The sequence below is a fragment of the Puntigrus tetrazona genome, chromosome 14, assembly GCF_018831695.1.
Source record: "Puntigrus tetrazona isolate hp1 chromosome 14, ASM1883169v1, whole genome shotgun sequence".
Classification (NCBI taxonomy): Eukaryota; Metazoa; Chordata; class Actinopteri; order Cypriniformes; family Cyprinidae; genus Puntigrus; species Puntigrus tetrazona.
This window is the reverse complement of record NC_056712.1, coordinates 11,275,545-11,287,948: the sequence shown is the minus strand read 5'-3', so window position 1 is coordinate 11,287,948 and position 12,404 is coordinate 11,275,545.

Genomic DNA, 12,404 nt, shown 5'->3' with positions numbered 1-12,404 from the left:
GTTATTACAGTGGACTGCTCTAGCCGGAGTACTGCACCCACCGCCGTGGACCACTCCCGCTAGAGACGCTCACACGCACCCACTGCCTTCAGCAGCAGACTGCAAGCAGGAGCATTGCACCCACCGCCGTGGACCGCTCCGCTGTACATGACAACATACAAACCCGCCACCGCTGTAGCCAGCACAGGCAGGAGCATTGCACCCACCGCCGTGGACCGCTCCGCCGTATCGACAATATACAAACCCGCCACCGCGGTGGCCAACACAGGTAGGAGCATTGCACCCACCGCCGTGGACCGCTCCGCTGTACACGCGACAATATACAAACCCGCCACCGCGGTGGCCAACACAGGCAGGAGCATTGCACCCACCGCTGTGGACGCTTCCCACTGTAAATGACATTATACAAAACCTGCCACCGCGGTGGCCAACACAGGCAGGAGCATTGCACCCACCGCCGTGGACGCTCCCGCCGTGAGATGATGGTATACAAAACCACGCCACCGCAGTGGCCAACACAGGCAGGAGCATTGCACCCACCGCCGTGGACCGCTCCCGCCGTAGATGATGGTATACAAAACTAGCCACCGCGGTGGCCAACACAGGCAGGAGCATTGCACCCACCGCCGTGGACCGCTCCGCCAGAGACGCACACTCGCACCCACTGCTTCTAGCAGCAGACCGCAAAAGCCGGAGCTTTGCACCCACCGCCGTGGACAGCTCCGCCAGCGACGGTCGTTCACACATGCTGCTATTACAGTGGACTGCTCTAAGCCGAGCATTGCACCCACCGCCGTGGACCGCTCCGCTAGAGACGCTCACTCGCACCCACTGCTTCTAGCAGCAGACCGCAAAAGTCGGAGCTTTGCACCCACCGCCGTGGACAGCTCCGCCAGCGGCGGTCGTTCACACATGCTGCTATTACAGTGGACCGCTCTAAGCTGGAGCATTGCACCCACCGCCGTGGACCGCTCCGCTAGAGACGCTCACACATTCGCACCCACTGCTTTAGCAGCAGACCGCAAAAAGCCGGAGCTCTGCACCCACCGCCGTGGACAGCTCCGCCAGAGACGGTCGTTCACACATGCTGCCATTACAGTGGACCGCTCTAAGCCGGAGCACTGCACCCACCGCCGTGGACCGCTCCGCAAGAGAGCGCTCACATGCACCCACTGCTTTTAGCAGCAGACCGCAAAAGCCGGAGCTCTGCACCCACCGCCGTGGACAGCTCCCGCCAGAGACGGTCGTTCACATATGCTGCTGTTACAGTGGACCGCTCGGCGGAGCCCTGCACCCACCGCCGTGGACCGCTCCTGTAAGAGACGCTCACTCGCACCCACTGCCTTTAGCAGCAGACCACAAAAGCCGGAGCTTTGCACCCACCGCCGTGGACAGCTCCGCCCGGAGACGGTCGTTCACACATGCTGCTAATACAGTGGACCGCTCTAGCCGGAGTACTGCACCCACCGCCGTGGACCACTCCCGCTAGAGACGCTCACAACATTTTCATGCCCACTCTCCTACACCTACATAATATCATCCTAATACCATTCCAATTTCAACTAACATATCCATGCTCTTCCTCCTTTCTAGCTAAGCCAGTAGCTTTTTTGGGGGCCACTTACACGTGTTTTCGGCTGCTGTCTTAATTGGCTTTTTGGGGCACTCAGGGATCGGGTCGGACACGAGTCCTGTCCGCTTTCACGGACAAGAGGAAAAACTCTGGACTCGGTAGTCCACCTAGTTCGAGCCCTCTCCTGACAGCTCGCCAAACACGCTTACTTTTTACCGTTACTATGATTAATTATACGTAAGTGCGAACTCGTGAAATGATGTTTAGCTATAAACAAATTTCGGGAGGAGCACGCACTGATAATTAACGCGCTGGCTTCTCGTTTCCTAATCACGCAATTATCCAACCAGAGCAAGAGAAGCCTACTATAAATTCGCACAAGCTTCTTACCTCGATATCTCGTTTCCCGAGCATCCCTCCACCACCCCAATCTCCATTCCTCCTAGTTCTACTATCCCCTCTCGGGGGCACTCAGGGATCGGGTCGGACACGAGTCCTGTCCGCTTTCACGGACAAGAGGAAAAACTCTGGACTCGGTAGTCCACCTAGTTCCGAGCCCTCTCCTGACAGCTCGCCAAACACGCTTACTTTTTACCGTTACTATGATTAATTATACGTAAGTGCGAACTCGTGAAACGACGTTTAAACGACGAAATGTTATGAAATCGAATTTTGCCTACAGTAAAAAAAGACCACTAATGATTTTCGACTTGCAGCTGGCAGCTATATCTAGGGCCGGTGAGCGAACACCTAGCAACTCCTTAGCAACCGCCCATCTCTCCCGTGGCCCTTGCACACAGAATGTACCCCTAGTTCTAAATGCTATGCGGAGCCCCTTTTCTGGTCAAGAGACCACCCTGAACGTCCAGGAAAGAACGAGAAGTGAGGACATTCGAACGTGAGTGAAAGCCAATGTGTGAGTGAATGTCATCTGGACCCGCCTGAGCAGCCCATTCATAACTCCAGGTCACAAGGCAAAAGAAAACAAAGAAATCTGAGCCAAGAATTCAAAGCTTTGTTTTTCTTCTGTGAGAGAAGACCTGGGATTGAGTTCCGGAATCATTTGGCCAGTGTCCCCTGTTCCACAGTTGCCATAGCGCTCACGGGATGTCTTCCAGATGACATAAGAACCCAATGGAACCCGCTGGAGCGACGCTGCAATGAAAGGCATGTGTGTTGAAGGACTAGGTCATATAGAAAATATTCACGAAGTGGTGATTTCGGTGGTGAAATAAATTGGGCTGCTTTATACTGGATTTGTTTTTCTAAAGGCTCTTGGATGAAATTAGACTAGTGAAACGATACCAAACGTTCTTGCCTCAAAAGAATTGTTACATTAATGTGAATTTGATCAAATAGTCCACGGTAAATAACTTCTGAGCAACTTCTGAACGTAAAAGGTAGTGTGCGTTAATAACTAGTTAAAATATTTTTACTTATATATAGCTGGAAAACGTTTTAGGCAATTGTAAACCTATTCACGCAATTCAGAGCAAACGTGTTAAAGCCACATGCTAAAGTTCATTATGATAAAATAATATTCAAAAGTTAGTATTTCAACATTAACGTCTGACATTAAAAAGTTAACAACACAACTGCGACTGGGTCACTTTGCTGGTTAGTAACTGATTCAAATTACAGTAATAATCAGATTCCAGAAATTTTGCACTTGTAATTACATTATTTTCCATCTTAAAGTGCTTATAATTAGATTAGTTACCATTTTATGAATTACATGATTACAAATTTCTCACGCATTGGCAGTAAATGATTTATAATTTATAGATTATTCCTAATTTACATTTTTTCTCCTTCCTTTCTAAAAGAAAGTTTTTCTTAGCTTTGAATATACACAATATAGACTGACCGTGTAAATGAATTTGTGACCCACGCCTCTGAATCTGAGGACAAAAGCACCTCTCTGTTAATCATACCGTGTTAATATTTTAATAATTTAACACTATTCGCATGTTCACAGTTCTCTCTGATGTGAGCTAAAGGACACACTGACATGCAGGCAAACAAATAAAATATTTAAAATGTAATTTAACGTATTAATTTCAATTTAAAAAAATTATAATTAGATTTTTTTTATAATGAACTCATAAACCTTCTGCAGTTCACTCACTTACCCAGGTTTGGGAAGCACTGGAATAATGTCCTGTTTAATGCATTTCATGATGTTGATAACGGAGAATCACATTTTTATGACGTTTTAATTAAGTTTTAATTCTCTTTGTTTTTTATAATAATAATAATAATAATAATAATCAAAAAGACCACACAATGAGTCTTTCTGGTAAAAGACAGTATAAGCTCCCTACGGATGCTTTTATAGAGTCTACAGCATTGAGAATTGAAATAACATTGAAACAAATAGAAATCACAAATGCAAATAACAGGCTGATCTTCGACACATGCTACAGACAAATTCAATTCAATTCAAGCGTTGAAACGCAGAATAAATCCGAAGCAGTACTTCGCTGTCACACGTCCATCAAGGCAGATTAAGTGAAGAGAACAAACCATCAATATGTAATGTGTTAGCCTTTAATAATGTATATCATACAAGATCTGACAGCGCACAATGACTCATAAACATCATGTTTTTCCTTGCCTTCCTGAATCTTTGAAGTTAGCAATTGTATTAAACTCTGCTTTCATTCTTTGACTGGAACTAAATGTATTTCTAAAGACTCCTAAAAACTAAAAACAGGCCTGTCAGTCTGTCTTTGTGAATGTCTTAAGTGGCATTTTCTAATCAAGTTCATTCAAAACACATTGTCCTTTGGTGTCTGAGAGGTTTTGATGTTCCCTACACATGTTCTCCAGATAATCTGCCTGAATATCAGTTACAAAAATACCAAACTACAGCAGAGCACTGATGAACATAACAGGACGACCGACATTCACACAGCTGATCCGTCCGCCAGCACATCTGGAATCGGGTCACACTGGATAGTTATTGATTATCTATACTATTATTCAGACGAGAGGCAGAGTCAGCGAATGTGGAAAGCGATTATGTATGCACAAACGTTGAGGAATGAACACGCGGGGGTTTCTGGGACAACCATTTGCAACTACTGAACTTCTAAAGTGGAATGAATATATGTTCTGATGCGTACTATGTCAATGCCACGGTATGATTTTGCAAATGGGAGAAGAAATGAGACAATTAAAGAAAACTGAAATAAAAAAAATTTAGATATACAACATTGGCATCCGCATGACTGTTAAAGGACCAATTAGGAGCGTTGTGACAGCAGCGTACAAAAGCAAACGCTTACTGGTATTGATGTGTCACTCTTGGCATTAAAGTGTGAAAACTGTGGAAAGAATGACACCAACAAAAAACAACAACTATTATTTCTTTCAAACGCTGCACAATCAAGAAAGATTCCCTTTAGACCTACCACTAATATTCAATTGCAATCTGACTCTGCCCTCTGGTGGGGAGAAGCAGTACAACATCATCAAATTCATCAATAACCACTATTTTCCTAAAATAAATAAATAAATTAGTTTTATGTTAGCTTGTATTTAATTTTTTTATTTACTTATTTTACATTTTATACTGATTATTTTAGAATTTCATAGTTTGTCATTTCAGAATGTCCAAAAAATATATTAATACTACTACAATGTTCAATGTATATATATATGTGTGTGTGTGTGTGTGTGTGTGTGTGTGTGTGTATATTTATTTATTATTAAGAATTTGAGAAATACCTGCTCAAACCAGAGTAAAGGAATTATTTAGATTCAACCCTATGTTTGCTTAATTGTGATATAATCACATGATAAAATATAATTTAAAATGATTTAACATTTTTAACATAAATGACATATAGTTCATATAATAGGGGCATGGTATGAGCCAGCAATGCAAGACAACCTGCATGACAACATTATATATATATATATTTATTTAATATAACAATAATGGTTATAATTTCTTTAGAATAATGAAGATGGACACAATAATGATGTCATATTGACCTCACTGCTCACTAGGATTAAATTACCTGAAAACTTAATTTCACGAGCATGGCTGCATGAGATTTAGAGCTGGACGATGTTCCAATATTGTCTGAATATATGCTCACAATTGCAATCCAGCAGCAAGAGGAATGATTTCACCCATACATGAAGCCTCTTAGGTAAATCTCCAGGCATTACAATGTATGCAATCACAGGATGTGTTAGATTGCCATGAGTAAGGCGGATTTAGATTAGCGTGCAAAGCACTTGATGAATCTTATCAGTACTGCGCCAGCAGGGGGAGCCGGTCACAATGCTCCTCAGAGCTCCGCTGGGCCCGCCTGCTTTTGATCCATCTTAAGTGGATGAGACGAGGATGACCTCACCGCTGGGACTACCACAGACACCACAGCACACCGCTCTGGTATTTCTCAGCTTCACGGCGGCCCTTTGAGTCACCACCGGCGCTACCTCTCCAGCATGTCACGTCACCTTTCACTTCTCCAGTGAGGAGCTAGTATAACAGCATTTGCTGGTATTCATTCACTTATGGATTTACAGCCTAATCCACAGTTATTTGCTTTAATCAAGATTTATAGGCAACCTGGTCTCATAAAAATATGTACCTCTGTGCACTTTTTGTGCACTGATCTTCTGTTCCACCGAGTGGCGCTAAAACACAGGTTTAATATGTGAGCCCTGGCACGTTTTTATTTTGTTGATACATGTATTCCAGTGGTTCAGAATTCAAATATCTGTATTATCTAAAAGCTAATTCTCTATCATGTTGGAAATATGCCCTAAACCTACCGTCTGTGGAAACTTAATATGCATGATGCTAACACCAAAAAGCATCAGTTTTCAAATCTCCCAGTATATTAATACTGTTCTGATGTCATAACACCATATTCTTTAAGTAATTGAGCAACAACTACACTTTATTATTCAAAACTCTGTAAATTTGTGTGAACAAAAGGTGTTTTACTGCCTCTAGTGTTCGTTTCTTTTGGAAACCGCAGTCATATGTACTTATCGGTACATATTTTATGTAAAAAGGGCACCCAAGGTATGTTTATGCCATGAAACCAGGTAGGCTATAAGCAATCTGACCAACAAAAACACAGTCAAGAGTCAAGAGTGCAAGCATTGCCAAACATGTTCTCTCCATGAATTTATGACTCTTTACTTGTGAAAACGTGGTAATATCCACCCCCGACAAACCAGGCACTTTGGAATGCGTCCGACTGGAGTTAGTCATCCATAAATCACCAACTAGAAGGCATACTGGTATAGCTACCGCAGCCCGCATCTAGACCGCATCTGAAAAGACGCCAATCAACAACAGTTGCCATGTCAACACGAGCCAAACAGAAAAGAAATAAGAAGCTACATTTTGTTTAAAGATAAACTTTTACAGCATTTATATTTAAGATTCTAACATTATGTTTATGTTTTTCCCAAATTTTTCAGTCCAAAGACTTTATTCACAAAACTAAAATATAAGAACATTTAAATAAAAAACATGATTTTTAAATGACCTTGAATACAAGTTATGAATAATAGTCATAATGTTATTTTTAAATAAAATGTAATTTCTGAGTCCAGATTTTAGACTGATAATGCATGACAGTAAAAAAATAAATAAATGTGTTTCTTATGCACCTATATAAAACTAAATACTAACTAATACTACAACTACTACTAAGAGCAATTTTATAGATATACTTAATTATTACATAACTTACTATATATACATTTTATTTTGGTTCGGACAATCTGAAATGACAAACTGAGTAATCAAAGGATAAGAATTACGAATCCAAATGTAATATTTAGACCTTATATTTAAAATTGCCTGTATAAAATGTAAAAAAACAAAAAATTAAAAAAGTTAGCGATGGATTGCAATCCTGTGGTTTTTCAAAATAAAATTTGATATATATATATATATATACACACAATATTTTTGGGGAAAATAACTATGTTGGTAAATTTACAACTAAATGCATGAGGTAGTTGCATCAGCTGCCTAATTACTCTGTGATTGGCTCAAACTCTTTGACAGCAGACCGCTTGCGTCAGAGTCCTAACCTCGCACATGCTTTTAAAACATTAATCTTATGGCTTTGCTCACACACTGCATCAATAAGGAAATTGCAGGGCAATGGGAACATTTCTGACGTCTCTAAACAAAAGTTATATTATATTAAGGTTACATTAAAGTTGTTATGTAGCAGCATTTAAAAATACATTTTTTAAAACAGGCTAGGAAAAATTTGCTTGAGTTTGCTCTAAGTGTTAAAAGCATTGCGTAGCAACAAATGTATGGAGCTAAATGTTGCTTCCATACTGTTCTGAGTGGGTTTCTGGTTTCTCTTATAATTACTGAGCTCAGGATTTCACTGCAATAAAAAGGTCTTGGATCATTGCACGGGAAAGTCTCAAACCGAAGTGAGATTTACGAGCAGTATAGTCAGTTGAGGGCATGGCCTTCTCTTCCCTCCCCGGAATCAGCCTATACAGACACACACACACACACACACACACACACACTCAGAGAGAGCTGACTGGAAACAATGCACACAGGTGAGACCACACAACCCTCATTCAGCCATGGGCAAATGAGAAATGGCTCATTCCTACACACACTTCTCAAACACACACACACACGTAGACTCAATCAATGTTGTTAAGGCACGCTTGCCTGAGTCACGGTATAATTTGCCAAAAGTAAGTTTTGTAATTTAAAAGCTGCCGCTTAGAAAGTACATAATCTGCATAACTGCACTGCACAACCTAATATTATCTGAGCTTATGTTATCACATCATTTAACACTGGCTTTCACTTCATGAGAGAACAAAGAACACTAACAGCCACCTGTTTTCAACACTTCAGACTCAAAGCGTAGTGCAAAGGAACGGTTGTCAGGGTGCTTCGAGGACGATTACAGGTCTAGAAGATTACCAGTCTAAGTTGATGTGATATATTTTAATGTCTCTTCCTAAATTGTAAAAGTCTCTCAGGTTTCATCGTTAGCCAGTTGACAAAAAAATTCTAAAAAGCAAAATAAGTAAAGCATATCTCTCCTTCACACATGATGTTCTAGATGTTTACAAGAATTTAGAAAAGTGAGTGTGGGAAAAAAAAAAGACAAGATAAATAGATGGTTGAATCTTTCTATCTACATAGATAGCCCTAAATATGGAAAGCCGGTACCAGTAACACTTTTTGTAACCCATGTCCAAATACAAACATCAGATTCCACAATTAAACTCATTTCAACTTACACCTTACCACTTTCTTACAATCAGCCGTAAGCGTGTGTTTATTAAGTTTATGCCCTATATTTTTTAAGAATCTGTTTCACTCCGATTTTCGGTGTGACTTAAGAGCACCACAGCTTTCAATGTCCTCAACCTAGCTTACACCATTCATGCTAAAAATGTATCTCGATGCTGCAAGTTAAACAGAACAAGAAGACCATTCTCATTCTCTTTTTATATTACATGAAAGATCAGAACATATTCAAGCCCAAAGTATGCAAAATGATGCTATACCCTCTCTATATGGCTGCAAAATGATTTTAAATGACTTTTATTTAAAATAAAACTTTATGTTTACATACTACGCATGTGTACAATATATATCGCATGTAAATATTATAAATATTATTAAAAACATTTTTTTTCTTACTAAATGCACATGTGTATTCATACATAAATATACACAGTAAACAAACACATTTTGTTATTTTTAATATTTTATTGACGTTTTTTTTATTCAGTATCTTAAATTAAATTGTATTATTTAATAAAATAAATCACTATTACAAAGCATTTTCAGTTTTGGTTTTCGGCCGAGCACATCCATAATTTTCGGTTTCTAATCCATAATTTTCATCTGTACTGTACATTCACGAAACTGACAAAGTGACTTTAAAATCAATGTTTGACGCATTTCCTTTTTATTTTTATTCACAATTTCTACCCACCAAAATGTTTCAAATGCATTCATCATACAACCGCTCACAGAGGTAGAAAATTTTATAAATTGAAGATTTCTATGTTACAAAAAAAATTACTTTAAATTAAGCTAAAAGAAATTCCATTCAACAAAGCGCAAAATAAACCTACGAGCTTTCTCTTCTCTTGAAAACTCACTCCCGATCACTTTCTGAACTTTTTTTTTTACCTCTGTAACGTAATATCAAAATGAACTGTTTTGTGCGAAGTAAACATGCAAAGAATGTCTCTGTCCATCAATAAAGGGTTTTTCCTCTACAACTCAGCTGTTCCGCAAGACATGTCAAACACAAAGAGACGGATACAGCATAGCTTTTTCTCAAGCAAAAATAGGGGCGGGAGATCAGGGATAGAGAGAGAGAGAGAGAGAGATATGCAAGTAGAGTAGGACAGAAGAAAGAAAACCCCGACGCCTACAGCGACACTCCTCAAAAACCTGCTGTTTGTCAAGGACCACGGCTCCTTCCTCTTCCCTAAGAACATGTCACAATACACAGACCTGTCCTACAATCTCCAGAGCTGCAGTAACAGTAATGGCCAGAGATAAAGAGTGCTGCTCTCCTCAGCGTGTGTCCATGGGGCTGAATGTGGGACAGCAGTTTTCTGCACTAATTAGTCTGAATAATGGAGCCGAACGTCACGGGTCTTGATGAGGACGCGAGTGTATCTGCTTCATTCACAAATTCAAAACTCTTGACTATCTTTAAGCAGACAACCGAGACCTTTTTGAGACGCGCAGCTACTACGGTTCTCACAACGCGCAAACAGCGCAAACCCAGCACGGAAAGGAAGGCCCGTTCCTTTAAGAGAGCCAACACGTGCATCCTCTGCCTTAAACATCACAAGAAGGTTTCAGGTTACAGGTGATCGAATTCCTCAATATCTCGCAGCTGAAGACAAAGGCTGCGTTCGAAAACCTGTGTGAGACCGTCAATTCACATCTGAATGTTTTTGTAAGATCCCGTCTATCTACGAAGGCGCCCCATTCGCTTTTTCGAGCAAACGAATCGATAACCATTTCTACAGAGTCGCTTGAATGTGTCGGAGATCGCTGGACTTGACATTAAAAGAAATTTTATTTTAAGAAAATATAAAAATGATAGAATATCGATCTGTACGCTGCCCACCAAAGCACAAGCAGATGCTGTTTTCCGAAACAATTAAATATTTGTTCTGAAGAGCACAACGGCTGCATCCTCAAAGGTTTACTTCAATATAAACATATTTCAGGAGGTCCTGAAAAGTTTCGATCCCAACCAGAAAGACAACTTACAACACTGAAATGCATTCATTCCCTACAAAAATATTTAGACATTTTATTATTATTTGCACAGCGTTCGAAATCATCAGCAATGAATACTATGAAGTTATAACGATGGTAATAATGCCACGGTAACGAACGATTGTCTTTTTCGATTACCGTAGTTTTTGCATGGAGCTGTGAGGAAGTGCAAAGAAAACCATTTAAAATAAGCGTGACACGTATATCCAAAAACCGTGCCAACGTCACGGTCTGTTTCCAAAAACCATGACACCGTCTCAAAAACACTGTGGTGATCCGAAGGTGCTTTTACATATACACCGTGGTAAACCACCGTAAGATTCAGAGGCCGTTAGATTTGCAAGGCGCTCCATAAAATGACCATGCCACGCATCCACGAACCACGACACCGGCGTGATGCTGGTCCAAAAACCCTAATAATACCACAACACAGCCTGATAATACAAGGACACTCGATATATAACACGGCACTGGAAGAATAACACGTTCAAACGCCAAAACGGTGCATGACATTATAATAGAACGTGTCCAAAAACCAGTGGCCCTACCCTACTACCGTGTTCAAAACCATGGTGATACCACTTTCTCAATGGACGATACAACACGGCACTGGAAGAATAACACATGCAAACAACAAGACAGGCCAAAACAGTGCATGACATGGTGTCCAAAGCCCAGTGGCCCTACCCTACTGCCATGGCAATGCCCGTGCACTTTCTCAATGGAAGATCTCGAGAAGGACCGGCCACCGGTGAAGTCCTCACGGCCGCATAAACATGGCATGAGCAGACGATGCTTACCGAGGTATTTGATGTCGAAGCCCTGCGGTGGTTTGAGGGACCTCCTCATCCAAGCCTCCCTCAGCACCTCCAGGTGATCCTCCTTCCCCTGGATCAGCAGCACATGCTCGTCTATCCAGCCCAGGAAGAAGGTCTCGGCTATGGCATCGGCCACCATCTTATTCCAGAAATATTTCATGTTCAGTGACTTGAAGTCGGCGAATATCTCGTAGCCGGTGTGGTGGTGCGGCGGCTCCTCGCTCTCCGTCACTCCGGGCGCGTCCTCCGCCACGACGCGCGACAGGACGATGGCCAGCGAGTGCGGCGCGATCTGCAGGAAAGGCTCCATCGATCCCCTCGAAGACGTCTCGTTAGGCTCGACGCATTCCACGCGCGTGGAAGCGCAAATAAGGCGACGCACGGATTGATTGATTGACTGATTTGAGCGCGCGCCCGCAACCAGACAAAGAGCGCGTTTGCGCGTTAGTTCATTTGACCTGCCTGTATAAGGTGATGCAATTATTGTAATAAAAGAGCATCGTGGTCGTACAGAAACGGCGCGATCATTATTATTCCAAACAAAGGCTTGGGCGGATGCGGAATGTCATTTTAAGGGTAAAATGCGCAGGCGATCATGTTATTCTCCGCTGAAATCGCCGCATATTATCCATTCCTCACCTTGATCAGAGACAACGGCGTGAAAATAATGACATCCTCTTCCAGCGGGGATGCGGGATGGAGGAAAGCATTATCTTGACGTCCC